Here is a 14,698-nt window from a genome sequence, read left to right as displayed (position 1 = left end):
GCTGACTAGTTAGGACACTGTTGGAAGACTGGCTAGTTAGTGCATATGGGTCAAGAAAGGTGAAAGGCAGAACAAATCTTCCTATTCTTGCCAGAAAGTACAAGATTTAATTTTAAACCTTAAGTCAGTCAGTAAGTCAGTCATAATTGACTCATACTCAATGTATGCATTACTCATGCATACATTGAGTAATATATGGAAGAAATATCAATGACAATAACCAGTTACTTGAAATCTCAGCTCACAGGACATTGTTTTCTGTTCAAATATTTTCTAAGATGTCAGAACATCTAAGGCTCCTCTGTAAGTCTGAACTGCTAATTAAATTTAACCTAGTTCCCTAGGGGTGATTAACACAATAATTGCAATCACACCAAAGAATACTTGAAAATGAATTTCAGGGGCTTTCTAGGATTGCAGGGTATAGTCTAAAACACAGAGATATTCTGGGCTGAATTAGGGAATACTTCTAGTGAGGTTTATTTTTAATGCAAGAAAAAGATTTAAGGCATAACAAATGCCCTCTGAAGTTCAGTTTAATTCAAATCTTTCCAGCAGCTCAACAATTTAAATATTTCTGAAGGTCTGTATAACCTCTGACATGGTGAAGACATACACTGAGCAAACATGAATAGGGGCGAAAGGAAAACAAGAGATCACATGATCCTGAGAAAAGGAGGTAGTTCTGCCAAACTACAGCATGCCCAGGACACATACAGAATTGTTGATGAAGAGTTTAGGAGACACAACTACAACAGAGTAACTTCTAAAGTAATAAAAATATGGAAATATTCTGACAACAAGCCCGACATTCATGCAGTCAAGAAAAAAAAGAGGATACAAATTAAAGTAAATATATCATCTCATCCTTGTCCTGGAACATGTAAAAATTCCACAAACCAGAGTGACTCAGAACAATAAAAAATTATTTCCATGGACAAAATGGTCTTCATGTTGTAATAAATATATCTAGTGTTCTCTCCTAACAGCATAATAGGTTTTTCTATGTAACAGGAAGGAGAATTATTACTGTAGCATAAAAAAAGAAACAAAATAACATTCATCATGGCTTGTTGGGCTATAGTGAACCCAAGAAAACACAACTGTTTCCTTCTGGCATCCGCCTCTGGGTCTATGGAAAATTCTCTGAGCTTGGAGAGAGATCTTTAGAATGCAGCTACTGTACCTTTTGTCTCTCTTATGATGCTACTGCTTCTATTGTAACTTAACATTTCAAAGATTACCAGGAATACAGCAGTAACATGTATTTTGGTCTGACGAATGTATATGTAACTTTGATTCTTAAGAGTTTCAAGAGGAACTTTATTCGATTCTTAGGAGTTCAAAGAGAACAGAAGTAGGGAGGCTAATATATACCAGTTTCAGAAACACTGTATTTCTTTAAAAGTCCTGTGTCTTTCAAATTAAAGTTTTAGAGGATAAAATGCTTGTGGTTTCTTAAAAGTTAAAACAGCTGCACCAATATGAAAAAACTCGCTTTTGCGCAAGGCCTGTAATTATTTTTCTCCTTAAATATTCAGTCACATCTATATAAACAAAGTCATCAGGATAGGTCCATAACACAAACACTTATGATACCATATTACTTTCAAGTTTAAAAGTTTGTTAAATGTCAAGTAAATAGTTCTGAGAATTGTAGAACCATATGGTATCAAATCGGCAATGTTAACTCCAGGGAAATTTCTGGAGCAGAAACAAGAGAGGCTGAACCCGGAGGCTGTCCACTGAGAACCACAAACTCTTGGCATAGTGGTTCCACGAAGCAGACAAACTCAGCTGCACACAAGGCCCAATATTGCCCTGACACACGGACCCAGAGCAAGTCAGTTATCCTGGCAGTTAGAATACTATATCTAACTATAGAAGTGGGAATTTTTGCAGGAAAAGATCCAAACCATGAGCCCTCAAAGAAACTGCCCATTCTGTGGTTACATAGCCATGGTTAATGTTGACTTAATTAACTTTCAAGAGGAAAAAAAAAAAAAAAGACCAAACAACACACCCCACCTTTCACTGAGACACTAGTGTTGCAGAGTGGAACTTAGCATTACTCAGGGTGGGGAGAAACTGCCAGACAAACAGCATTAGTTCTAAAGGTTGAGTTGAATAGTTCACTTTAGCCCATGAAATCAGAAATAAAAGGGTAAATTAGAGAAACAACCTTAATTAATTTAAAACCTACTGATATTATTTTCACACTCTAAAGACTGGCAAGGCCTTTCTTCCTCCCCTTTTCACTCTGCATACACTGTCTCATTCCTTTACTTTGTACTCCCATTTCTCTTTGCCTCCTCTTTGCTCGTCCCACCCTTTGCTAAAGATTCCTTCCCTGACCACAGTGGGTTCAGACCACCTCTGCGGCTTCCAACCATCCAACCCACACGTCTTTCTCAAGAGCTGGTACTAGTTTTGAAGTCATTATCTTTTCCTTTTCCTCTTCCTTCCCTCCCCATCGCCTTTTCCTTCTTTCTTTTTTTTTTTTTTTTTTTTTCCCCTGGAGTACTATTGTCAAAAACTGTAGAGCTCTTGGTGCTACACAGGCAGAGGCACTGCCCTGGGAATATCTGCATAGTGTACTGTTGTCCTCAAGGGCCTGGAATTTAAATCCCGCTCGGCTACTTATTAGCCAGTGACAGCTTGTTTAACTTTCTGGGCCTCAGTGTTCTCATCTTTAAAATGGGTGGTTAGTTATAATAGCACCAACTTCCTTGGCTCCTCCTGATGATGAAATACACATAAAACACTTAGCACATTATTATTCTCAATAAATATTAGATAGGACTTCTATCATTTTGATGAATATCAGCTTATGTGGACCCAATGATAAATACTTGTGCTATGAAACTGATCCACAAAAGAAAGCTGTTGCTTTTTCTTACATTTGGACAAGTTTCTTATGTTTTACCCCTATGACAGATCCCATCTGCTTTCCAGTGAATTAAAATTACAGTCTTTTCTGCAAAGCCCATGTAAAGTCAGAACACATACACTGAAGACACATTGAAATTTAAACCATGCCCATTTGATTTCCTGCCAGCTCCTGGAATCTGTCAGGCTATGGGGTAGATTCCTTGTGTAATCTCTGCTTTAAAACAGACCCCTGGACGTACTACGTAAGGTGAGAAGTGGGTCTGTCTGGTAAGATGTCCCACAGGACTCAAAGGAGTGTCAGCTAAGATGATACAGAATGATTACAGTTCCTGAAGATAGGACCACTCTAAAGGACTCAATCTAAAGAATTCCCTCTCTTTTTCAATGCCTGGTCCCTTTTCCTACATTTTCTGTTCCTCTCTCTTCTCACCTTCTTTCATGGCCCTCATTTCTATTCCCTCATTTGTCCTTCATGTTTACATCATCACCCTGTCTTCTCATTTCACTCCTTTTGGGTTCTCATGGTGAATGGAAAGAATTGAGGATTTGAACTATTAGGTATGTTACTTGGGATGAGTTGTACTTTCTGAGCCTCGGTTTCCTAATCCACAAATGGGATAGTGTTTTCTCTCTAACAGGGATTATGTAACAAATAAGCTAATACATAGTGCCTGGAACATTGTACTCAAAACCAGTGGTTGCTGATGTTATTGTTTTGCCCTAAATTAACTCAGTGCTTGGTTTGGATTCTGGCTACCTTTCAAAAAGAAATAAAAGACAAAAATAGACCATTTGATTCCAACTCTTCTTTTCTTCTTGCAAAATTTCCCCCAAACACAAAATACTAGAACAAGTATAAAACCTTACACATTTTTATTGGGAAGTTATATTCCCGGTAGCTTGCAAGAGCACTGAGTAATTAGTTCAATATTCTTTACTTAGATGCCGACATTTTCCAGTTGACCCTGTCCAAAGTTGCCTTTGCTGCCTATTTTCAACTACGTCCACTTTGAATGTTTCACATCTTCACTATGGATGTCGTGAATGTGCTCACAAGGGATGATGAACAGTTTTGTGGTGCGGTTCCATTAAGAGTCTGCACCAACTTGTTTGCCAAGCTGCTTTCCTTTAGCTGCTTCTGCTCAATGGGTGCCAGATGTTATGACTACAGATGAGGACCTTGGCATCGGGTTGTCTGTGGCCGATATGTCTCTGTCCCCCACAGACCTGCCATGCATTGGGAGCTGTGCTATCAACACTATCGCCACTAGGTTTTCAAAGCCCATTTCAATGTTCCAAGTCCCTTTATTACTCATCATATTATAAGAGCTTTGAAATTATACTGTCATCCTATTCATACTCCATCTAGCTCTTAAAAGCTGAATAGCAGCAACATGGCTTTGTTGGTCGTCAAATAGATTCATTTTCTCAATTTGTTGATTTTGTTTTGCCTTTTAATGTTAATTATCTTGTAGATAATGCTGAGGAAGCCACTCAAGAAGCTGATGTAATGTTTCTATCATGTCAAGGCACAGCTGGCTTGAAACTTGTGGGTACATCAAAGTTATGCTGGGTTGTCTCTGGTCACACTCAAAAGTCCACATTTCATTGGTACCACTTCAATGTTCTCTGTTAATCAGCACATCTTTGATCCTGTGGTCACTTGGAATAGTGTACGTTTAGCTGATTTTATAACAATAATGTCTCTATCATGCTTTTATATATCTTTTCTCCTTTAATCAACATTGCAGTTCAACAAACATTTAGTAGATGCCAATTTTTAAAAAAAAAATCAGGCTACAAATATTTAGAAAAACACAAAAGCACAGTCTCTGTGTCTGGGAAGATAGCAAGTCAGTGGGGCAGATATACTTTATGGATATATAGTGATAATAAAATGAAATACTTGTGATGGTAGTAAGGGTAGGCACTAGTACACCCATTTTACATATGAGTAAACTGAGGCTAGAGGAGGTTGACTGATTTGCTGAGTCAAGCCTCCTGAGCCCATGCTCACGCTCGGGTTCCTATTTACTGCGCTGTGTGATTATGATTTTCCTGAAGTCTCATCACAAAGCAAAGCCCACATCAGAATTGAAGCTCATGCCTTCTGTTTTCCAACTCTGTACATTTAAGTCCACTTGGTATTACAAGATCCTTTTCCAGGTGACTCCAGATTCCATGATCTCTTCATTTCAGAGATGAGTGACATTTTTATATACTAGGGCCTAAGGATGCTAAGGTATAGTATAATTAAAATGCTAAGTAATATGAACAGAACATATAAACCACATCAGGAATGCTCACCAATGACAGCCTGCATATGAATTACCCTCCTTCAACTTTGGGATGCCTGAGGTTTGTTCAGTGGTTTATTCCTTAACTTTTCCGCATGTGCTAATTAAATTACTAAAACTAACCAGATCTACCAAAAAAAAAAAAAAATCGAAGAGAGGCTTGACTTACTAAATGACACAGTCTTAAAAATTCCTAAGTAAAAGCATATTGGAATCCTCTTCTATTGGAAGGACAAAACTCTTAGGAGGAATTTAATTAGCAATGATAACAGCAAACATTTATGTACTCTTCCTACGTGCCAGACACTCTCTTAAGAACTCATATTTAACTAATCTAACCCCTCATAATCCAATGAAACAAGTACAAGCATTATTTCTGTTTTAGAGATGAGGAAGCCAAGGCACAGTATGTGATTCGCGCAAGGTCTTACAGCAGCAGAGCTGAGATTTGAACTCAGATAACTTTACTCTGCAGTTTGTGTTCTTTCCTGTACAACTTGTCACTAACAACAAGATAATTTATATGTCTATTATGTCGTCAAATGAAAATAAATATTAGAAAAGATTGTAAGCGTCTACAATACTCTTAAAAACAGATTATGTTCACTTTATTTATTTGAACAAAAATGTATATTCAGACATTCTGGAGGAACGGGAGTTGGCGGGGGGGAGAGGCTATAAACTGCAGCAATGTGAACTTACATTTGGTTTCTTTTTTTTTAAGATTTATTTATTTATTTTGAGAGAGTGAGAATGAGAGAGAGAGAGAGAGAGTACATGAGAGGGGGGGAGTGTTAAGGGAGAAGCACGTTTCTCGCTGAGCAAGGAGCCCGATGCAGGACTCGATCCCGGGACTCCAGGATCATGACCTGAGCCGAAGGCAGTCGCTTAACTGACTGAGTCACCCAGGTGCCCCTTACATTTGGTTTCTAAAGGTCCTAAATTTTGTTTTCCTAAGCATATACAAACTAATGAATTTTGGGAGCCACTACTTTATCCTTCCAATTTCTAGATCAGATTATAAGAAGGAGTTATTTGCAGAGAAATCTTCAGACAGTCAACAAATGTATCTTAATTATGGTAAGATTATAAAAGCACATGGACATAAAGACACACACCAAACCATGTCACCATACACCAATTCAATCAATTGGGAAAGATTCTGAGAATCTACCACATTGGGAAGTATGGAGGAAGAATTCTAAGATGCCCAAGACTGCCACCACCTGATGCATACCCCATGGACAAATCTCTCCCTTTGGGTGTCAAAAGAACATATAAATATGATGAGATATCACTCCTGTGATTAGGCATGTTTTATGCCACAAGTAAAGATATTTTGCAGATGCAGTTAAGTCTCTAATCAGTTGACTTGAGTTAATCAAAAGGGAGATTATCTTGGGTGGGCCTGACCTAATAAAGTGAGCCCTTAAAAAGAGATGGAAGAAGTCAGAGAGATATTGTCCTATTAGTCTGGAAAAAAGCAAACAGCCACGGTGGGAACTGCCTATAGAGGGATGCCTACAGAGCATCCTCTAGGAACTGAGAGCAACTCCTAGTCAATAGCCAGCAAAAAGACAGGGACCTAATCCTACAACCACAAGGAACTGAATTCAGCCTATGACCTGAATGAGCTTGGAAGAAGATCTAAGCTCCAGATGAGAACAGAGCCCAGCCAACAACCAGGCATGCCATGTACAGACTTCCAATCTGCGAAAGTTGTGAGATAATAAGTAGGTGTTCTTTTAAGTTCTACATTATGGTAAGCAGTTACACAGCAATAGAAAACTAATACAGAAAGCCCCAAATTTAAACATATTTTATTTTACAAATTTATTTATAAAGGCCTTTGCTCAGAAGCAAAATGCTGAGCTAAATGCTTATTTCCAAGTTGTTTGTTCAGAATATGGTGCAAAAGTTCTTAAGATGTTCTTAAGAAATTCCCAAGAAAACAATGTTTTACGAGTTTTTTTTTTTAAGATTTTATTTATTTGAGAGAGAGAGAATGAGAGATAGAGAGCACGAGAGGGAAGAGGGTCAAAGGGAGAAGCAGACTCGCCGCTGAGCAGGGAGCCCGATGTGGGACTCGATCCCGGGACTCCAGGATCATGACCTGAGCCGAAGGCAGTCACTTAACCAACTGAGCCACCCAGGTGCCCCTGTTTTACGAGTTTAAAGTCCCAGATCCACTAACTTCCTTAATCCATTATTTACTGAAATGTTGTACAGTTATATTTTAAAATACGGAAAACAAGTTGCAATACTGTTTTTTTTTAAGTTACAAATCTAATACACTGTTCATAGAAGTGAAAATGATAAAAGTATATAGTTTTATATACTTGAGCCACCTCAATCCTATTTTCAGTTTCATTCCTTCAGTAAATATCAAGTGTCTGTTCTGAGCTCTTACCATGATAGACAGTGATCAGTGGTCATCAAAAAATAGACATGACCCCTGCTATATAGTGCCTTTAGAGTAACATATTAAAGATTCACCCAAGTCAACATATTGTTATACATTATGATAAGGACTATGCAAGAAAACAACAATGTGCTTTGAAAACTAAGAAGGGTGCATGATTCAGGGGGTCAAGGAAGGTCACTTTGAGGAAGTAATATTTAAATTAAGAAATAAAAATGTTAATAATGGTTATCTATTCCTGCTAGTGGGTCATCTGGAAGTCCTCCTTAGAAATAAAATAGGTTTCTAGATGATTCTCAGATCATAAACAGCTCCCCTTAACATACGAAAAATCAATTAAGGGCTTACTGTGTTAGGAAAATGGTCAATAGAACTGGAAATTATTTATTATATTAAAATCTTCAAAAGTTATCAGAGTCAAGTAAATGTCATTAATTCTGTGGTTATTCTGGGAACTCATGATATTCACGATGGCCAACATGTATGAAAGTTTTATAACTACCTCATTCATTTTCCTTTTATTGAGCTTTAATAACTGTTGCCTGAATAAGATCTCTGAAACATTTCCCACACACTCTTAAATATCCATTGCATTTCCCCATTGATTTCTTAGATTTCTAAACTTATTAGTTTATCTCTAGTGATACAGATTTCTAAATGTATTGGTTTATCTCTAGTGACAAGTTCTAAAAATTAACCAGGATATTTAGCATCTTGGTTTCCATATTTGTAATATGAGGGGGTAGAACTTAAAAAGGAAGTCATTTCCAGCTCTAGATTTCAAAGAGTTGTAGTTTCAAAATGGTTTTTGGCATTCATAAATGTGACTCTAACTGTAATTCTATTTCCCTCCAAGAGAGTTTACTGAAAACATCCCAGATGGTTATTCATGTGTAAAGTATTCTGATGTTTAATGAAGTTCAGTCAGAAGCAAGAAGCTGAATATATGGATGGGGGGGAAGAGATGACAAACCCAAAAGTAATTAAAAAATCCGAGTAGGATTAAACCCTCAGAAACCAACATAAGGATTCTGTTGTAGTGGGAGAAACTGTACCTAGAAAACAAGGTGTGTGAGTGTCAACACTAACTTATGATACTTTGTGTGTGTGTGTGTGTGTGTGTGTGTTTTAGTGCTGCTAACTACCTGCCAACAGCGATAATATTACACTATGTAGAACATCAATAATTTTCTTATGAGAAAACAGCTATCAGGCCCTGCTTAGCTGCTAACCTCTGCATACTTTCTCATATCCACATGTAGTAGAGGAGACTTCATCAACTTTGGGTTCATCTCTCCCCAGTTCCCAGGATCAATCACCATCTGAAAAAGGAGGATCTAACAAGCTGCATGCCAATCCTCCTGAGACTCAGCATTAAGTCATTCTTTATGCTTTGTTCCACTTTAGACCATATACCTAGGTGTTACGTTGGTTCCTTTTCCTGGGAGTCCTGTTCTAGTAGCTTATCCCAATCTCTTCCTATGAGTAGGGACCCTCTCTGTGCTCTCTCTAAAGATTTGAGCCTTTATCCTACAACCCTGCACTTTAAGATGGGCTTTCCAAGTGCACCTACTACATGCAAGTGGGGCTTGTCATCTGTCTCCATCTTCTCAACATAGAATCAGTAGCCCCCAGGGCTGAGGAATCTCCCTCTAACTACTCATAACTCTGGCCCTCTTTTACTATATTAATACTACAGACTTAACGTATCATCATTAATAACATGTAAAATTTATTAAGCTCTTCTACATGCTCAGCATTGTGCTAAGTGATTTTATATGGGTTACCTCATTTAATAACACCATATCCCTTCAGGTACCTCCTAGTCTGAATCAGTCATGGCAGTTCCATCCCTCTCGCCAGGGATTGGCACAAATAACCTAATTTTGGCCACTGAGGGGAAGTCCACTGAGAGGTTCCTGGAGGTATAGAAAGAAATGTAACCCCACCTCTTCTTTTGAACATTGTCCTGTCTGGATACGGTAGCTGGAACTGATTCTGGTCTGAGGACACAACCATCATCGAGGATGATGGGGCAGAACAATGGAAAGAACTGGGTCCTTGATGACACTGTTGAGCTGATGAATCAATTCTGGAATCCTGAAGTTCTTGGCATACGAGATTTTTCATTTCCGTAACCAATCTGAATTGAGTTTCTGTTAGTTGCAGCTAAAAGCAACTCATTTACTTATGTAACAAAACTGAGAAGCAGTATCCCAAGAGTCCATATCAATAGACCACATTACTAAAACTCATTAAGTTCCGATGTAGAAACAACTATTAAATGGAGGCTTTTCTTTCTCTAGAAATATACCATGATTTGCCATTCAACAAATTAACACAATAGGTAAGGTGTTATTTTAACTGATAATACCTGATATCATGGCTGATAAGAATGTTGATCAAATGCCCCTGGTGATACTAAAACCATCCTGTCTATAGAAAACAGCAGATTGTAAATAATAATTTGTAAAGCCAAAAGGAAGTATTATATGTCTCAATTCTGTAGATAAAGCACAATTGTTACAGCTCCGTATGTCAGAGTTGGAAGTTAATGTTCCAATATTCTCATCTCTGAACTAGTACTCAGATTTGGAGGGCATGTCAATAGAAACATTTGACAGAAATTCAGAAGGAAAACCAATGGGGCCAAAGTACCCAGGAGAGATAAAAACAGCTCTGAGGAAAACTGGGAAAGATCCCTCTCATTATCTAGAAATTTCTAGATATTCAAAGGTCCCTCCAGGAAACTGGACAGCTGCATGTAAACGAATGAAACTAGACTACTTTCTAACACCATACACAAAAATAAACTCAAAATGGATTAAAGACCTAAACATGAGACCTGAAAGCATAAAAATCCTAGAAGAGAACATAGCCAGTAATTTCTTTGACATCAGTCATAGTAACATTTCTCGAGATACGTCTCCTAAGGCAAGGGAAACAAAAGCAAAAACTATTGGTACTACACCAAAATAAAAAGCTTTGGTACATCAAAGGAAACCATTAATAAAACAAAAAGATAACCTACTGAATGGGAGAAGATATTTGCAAATGATATATCTCATAAGGGGTTAATATCCAAAATATATAAATAACTTATACAACTTAACACCAAAAAAACCAACAATTCAATTAAAAAACGGGCAAAGGAAACTGGTGCCGCCACTCTGGAAAACAGTATGGAGGTTCCTCAAAAAGTTAAAAATAGAACTCTATGATCCAGCAAGCACACTACTAGGTATTTACCCAAAGAATGCAAAAATACTAATTCAAAGGGATCCATGCAGCATTTTCTACAATAGCCAAATTATGGAAACAGCAAGTATCCATCGATTGATGAATGAATAAAGAAGATATGGTGTGTGTGTGTGTGTGTGTGTGTGTGTAATAAAATATTACTTAGCCATAAAAAAGAATGAAATCTTGCCATTTGCAATGACATGATGGAGCTAGAGAGTATAATGTTAAGCAAAATAAGTCATTCAGAGAAAGACAAATTCCATACAATTTCACTCACATATGGAATTTAAGAAACAAAATAAATTAACAAAGGGGAAAAAAAGAGAGAGAGAGGCCAACCAAGAAACATACTCTTAACTATAGAGAACAAACTGATGGTTACCAGAGGGAAGGTGAGTTAAATAGGTGATGGGGATTAAGGAGTGCACTTGTGAGGGGCACTGGGTGATGTATTTCTAGGGCCTACATTAGTGCCAGGTATGTTATAGTGTTGAATCACTATATATATAGTACACTTGAAACTAATATTACACTGTATGTTAACTAACTGGAATTTAAGTAAAAACTTAAATTAAAAAAATAAATAAATAAAAAATGGGCAGAGGACCTGAATAGATATTTTTCCAAAGAAGACATACAGATGGCTAACAGATGCATTAAAAGGTGTTCAACATCATTCATCATCAGGGAAATGCAAGTCAAAACCACAATGAGATATCACCTCACACTTGTTAGAATGGTTAAAATCAAGGAGATAAGAAATAACAAGTGTTGGTGAGGATGTGGAGAAAAAGGGACCCTGTGCACTGTTGGTGGGAATGCAAACTGATGCAGTCACTGTGGAAAATAAGACGGATGTTCCTCAAAAAACTAAAAATAGAACTACCATATGATCCAATAATTTCACTATTGGGTATTTACCCAGGGAAAATTAAAATTTAACTCAAAAAGATATATGCACCCCTACGTTTACTGTAGGATTATTTATAATAGCCAAGGCATGGAAGCAGCCTAAGTGTCCATCAATAGACTAATGGATAAGGAAAACGTGGTAAACACACACACACACACACACTGGAATATTACATGCCATAAAAAAGGATGAGATTGTGCTATCTGAGACAACATGGATGGACCCAGAGAGAATTGTGTTAAGTGAAATAAGACTGAAAAAGACAAATACCTATGATTCCACTCATAAATGGAATCTAAAAATATGAACTGAAAAAAAAAGCAGAATCAGAACTATAAATGCAGAGAACAAACTGATGGTTGCAGAGCAGAGGGGAATAGGGAATTGGGCAAAATGGGTGAAAGGAAGAGGGAAATACAGGCCTCCAGTTATGGAACAAGTAAATCACAGGAATAAAAAGCAGAGCATAAGGAGTACGGTCAATGATACTGTAACAGTGAGGTAATGGGACAGAGCGTAACTATACTAGTGGTGAACATAGTATAATGTATAAACTTGTCAAATCAGTAAGTTGTACACATGAAACCAATGCAACATTGTGTGTCAACTATACTTAAAAAACAAAAAGACAAACATAAAACAGACAAAAATCCAGAGGCCCCTCCATAAAGATGCCACAACAAGACAGTTTCCTGGAAGAAGACTGAAAGTAACATTTAGCTTTTTAAATGAAAAACAAGGCAGGAGGCTCTGCTGGTCTTGTCACTCTCCTAACAGATAATGTACTAATTCAAGTGGCCCATTTCCTCGTTGACAATAATGACACAATACATGTACTGAGTGTCTAAGAGCCACTGACATTCTGCCTGCAGAGAAGTAGAAATATGCTTTGTCACCAAATACCAAATAAAAATAAGTGTCAGCTGCTAAATTTGCAAAATTTAGTATGTTAAAAACTAGGGAACTGACAAGGTTCTAAAATTTTAAAGTAATTTCCCCAAAAGTCAAGAAGCATAAAAATTTGCTGCACACACCACCCAAAATAAGCACCAGACATAGAACTTGAAGTGCTCATAATTTTCTGTAAATTCAGAGAAGCTGTATGCTGCCATTTATAAAGGCAAACAGGTGTAAAGTATGACAAATATTTTGTATGTCCAGTACACAATTAATACCTTGTAGACATTAAGCTGCCTTAAAAGCCTTCCAAGAGACCCCTGGGCCCATCCCAACTGCAGGCTCTGGCTGGGTGAGATATGCCTTCTGTGCACTCCCATGTTTCCCAGGGCATTCTACTAACAAAAGATCTGGCCACAAGAGACTCTCCATATGTTTACTGAATGAATAGCTGAAAAATTCTGCACGTTACACATAATTTCTAGAACTGTTATAATAAACTTATGCCTCACTTACAAATTTCCACTTTGTCTCGCCAAGGCATAGTCACAAGGTCGGGTGACCTCTTCTAGATAGCTCTTACAGCATTTCAATGGTAAGCAGATTCATCTTTACTTCTAAAGACCTTCAAGTGAGAAAACTATCCTTGGTCTATTTGTCACAATAATCATTAACTGCCAGTCTTCTCTTTACCATCCTTAATAATTTCATTCATTTATCCAGTTATTCAATAAATATCTATTCAACATTCTTTTTTTAATTTTATTTTATTATGTTATATTAATCACCATATATTACATCATTAGTTTTTGATGTAGTGTTCCATGATTCATTGTTTGCATATAACACCCAGTGCTCCATTCAATACGTGCCCTCTTTAATACCCATCACCAGGATAACCCATTCCCCCACCCCCCCCCCCCTAGAACCCTCAGTTTGTTTCTCAGAGTCCATAGTCTCTCATGGTTTGTCTATTCAACATTCTTAACACACCTGGCACTACTGTGGGCCCTAGAAATACATCAGTGAAGAGAGAAGATCCTTGTGTATATTCTTGTGGGGAAATGAAGAGATAGCCAGTAAATAATAGAAAAATATTAGGTAGTAGTAGGTACAATAGAGAGACTTAATTCAGGGGATGTGACATACAGGCATACCTCATTTTATGGTACTTTATTGCGCTTTGCATCTACTCCATTTTTTTTTAAATAAATTGAAGGCTTGTGTCAACTCTGCATTGAGCAAAGTTATTAATGCCATTTTACCAATAGCATGTGATCATTTTGTGTCTCAGGGTCACATTTTTGTAATTCCTGCAATACTTCAAACTTTTTCATTCTTTGTTATGGTGATCTGTGATCTTTGATGTCACTACTCTAATTGTTTTGGGGAGCCACGAACTATACTACATAAGATGACAATCTTAATCGATAAATGCTGTATGTATTCTGACTGTTCCACTGACCAGCTGTTTCCCCATCTTTCCCCCTCTCCTCAGGCATCCCTACTCTCTGAGACACAATATTGAAATTAGACCAATTAATAACCCTACAAGGGCCTCTAAGTGTTCAAGTGAAAGGCAGAGTCTGACTTTAAATCAAAAGCTAGAAATGATTAAGCTCAGTGAAGAAGGCATGTCAAAAGCCAAGTTAGACAGAAAGCTAGGCATTTTGCACCAAACAGCTAAGTTGTGAACACAAAGAAAAAGTTCTTGAAGGAAATCAAAAGTGTTACTCCAGTGAACACACAAATGAAAAGAAAGCAGAACAGCCTTATTGCTGATATGGAGAAAGTGTGAGTGGCCTGGAAAAAAGACCAAACCAGCCACTACATTCCCTCAAGCCAAAGCCTAATTCAGAGGCCCTAGCTCTCTTCAATTCTATGAAGGCTAAGAGGGGTAAGGAAGCTGCAGAAGAAAATTTTGAAGCAGCAGATGTTGGTTCATGAAGTTTAAGGAAAGAAGCCATCTCTAAAACATAGAAGTGCAAGGTGAAGCAGCAAGTGCTGATGGAGAAGCTGCAGCAAGTTCTCCAG

At 37.6% G+C, this 14,698-nt stretch overlaps 1 protein-coding gene across 3 annotated transcripts in view; it reads right to left on the bottom strand.

The window, feature by feature from the left end:
* DDAH1 (dimethylarginine dimethylaminohydrolase 1) overlaps positions 1–14,698 on the bottom strand; it is a 133,201-nt gene that overhangs the window by 39,254 nt on the left and 79,249 nt on the right. The window lies entirely within an intron of this gene.

The sequence above is a fragment of the Callorhinus ursinus genome, unplaced genomic scaffold (genome assembly GCF_003265705.2).
Source record: "Callorhinus ursinus isolate GAN/ISIS: 27379988/994484 unplaced genomic scaffold, GSC_fseal_2.0 scaffold9, whole genome shotgun sequence".
NCBI classification, from domain to species: domain Eukaryota; kingdom Metazoa; phylum Chordata; class Mammalia; order Carnivora; family Otariidae; genus Callorhinus; species Callorhinus ursinus.
This window is presented reverse-complemented; position numbering and strand designations above follow the sequence as displayed.